The 1323-nt window shown below is 68.2% G+C and overlaps 1 long non-coding RNA gene across 1 annotated transcript; it reads left to right on the top strand.

The window, feature by feature from the left end:
• Positions 1-600: 600 nt before the first annotated feature.
• On the top strand, positions 601-1313 carry LOC113408381. Its single transcript, XR_003370295.2, has 3 exons — positions 601-690; positions 1007-1159; positions 1249-1313. It is a non-coding gene; the product is annotated as an uncharacterized LOC113408381 (long non-coding RNA).
• Positions 1314-1323: the final 10 nt, after the last annotated feature.

The following is a 1323-nucleotide window of genomic DNA, read 5'->3' as shown; positions in this document are numbered from 1 at the left end:
GACTGACTGTGCTCTGCCCTGGACCAACCCGCTGGGGTGGGGGCTTTGGGGGAGCACACGGACAGAACCTCTGGGCTAACGGGCCTCGGACAGCCGGTGTGGTGGCCGAGGGGGGCCGGCACGGGTGGGGTTCTGCTGGGGTTTGTGCCCTGGTCACTCAGGGCCTGTCTGTCCCATGTCTCCTAGAAGCCTCCGTGGGTGGCTGGAGAGCTAGCCGGGTCACGGCCCCACCAGCGCCCCGAGTCGCTCGGAAGGCTGCGGAGCCACATGGTTTTGTAGGGAGTTAGTGGCTGGCTTGCAGCCAAGGCCTGACGCACATGTGGGAGAAAGGCGCTCTTGGCTACCGCCTGGGCAGCCTGGGGCTGAGCGCTGGGCCTCCATGGGGACCCCAGCCCTAGCGGGGAGGCAGTTCAGCTTTCCCGTCCTGCCATACCCCGTGCCCCCGGACGCAGCAGCGGGGAAGCCCGTGCTGGGCCTGTGCGGCCTGGAGCCGCCCCTTGCTGCCTGGCCCCGTGCTGGGCCTGTACGGCCTGGAGCCGCCCCTTGCGGCCTGGCCCTGTGCGGCCTGGAGCCGCCCCTTGCGGCCTGGCCCCGTGCTGACTGCATCTGACCCACTCTCCTCCTGCTCGGTTCCAGCAAGTCAAGTCGATCGAGAGGTTCCTGCGCAGGCTGGAGTTCCATGCCAGCAAGGTAAGGGCGACCTGCCTGGGGGGTGGGGGGCGCCCCTCACGTCATGTGGCTCTTATAGGCATGTGGGGGGCGTCTTTCTCCCTCTACATACTTCAGTGCTTCTCAAAGCTGGGATTACCCTGAGTGAGGGACAGTCCGTCCCTCCCCTCCCGCCCACTGCTGCCCCGGGCTCCCCTCCCCCCCCACTGCTGCCCCAGTTCCCCCCCACTGCTGCCCCGGCATCTGGAGGCGCGGAGGTGGAAATGAGGGGAGTGCGGAAGGGCCCCTCAAGCGCTGCGCCCAGCCCCTCACTGTGGCGCTGCGGCTCTCGTTGCAGATCGACGAGCTCTACGAGTCGTACTGCATCCAGCGGCGGCTCCGCGATGGGGCCCACAACATGGTCAAGGCCTACACTGCCGGCTCCCCGGGCAGCCGCGAGGCACGGGACAGCCTGGCCGAGGCCAGCAAGGGCTACAAAGAGTACACCGAGGTAGGGGGGCCGGGCGGGGCGCGGGGGGGCCGAGTGGGGAGGGGCTGGAGCCTGTGGCTAACAGGTGCTCTCGTCCCTTCTGTCCCCAGAACATGTGTCTGCTGGAGAGCGAGCTGGAGAGCCAGCTGGGGGAGTTCCACGTCAAGATGAAAGGTACCTGCCCC

Source organism: Terrapene carolina, unplaced genomic scaffold (assembly GCF_002925995.2).
Source record: "Terrapene carolina triunguis isolate 2854851 unplaced genomic scaffold, T_m_triunguis-2.0 Scaffold11250, whole genome shotgun sequence".
NCBI classification, from domain to species: domain Eukaryota; kingdom Metazoa; phylum Chordata; order Testudines; family Emydidae; genus Terrapene; species Terrapene triunguis.
The sequence above is the reverse complement of the archived record's forward strand: the minus strand, read 5'-3'. Positions and strand labels throughout refer to the sequence as shown.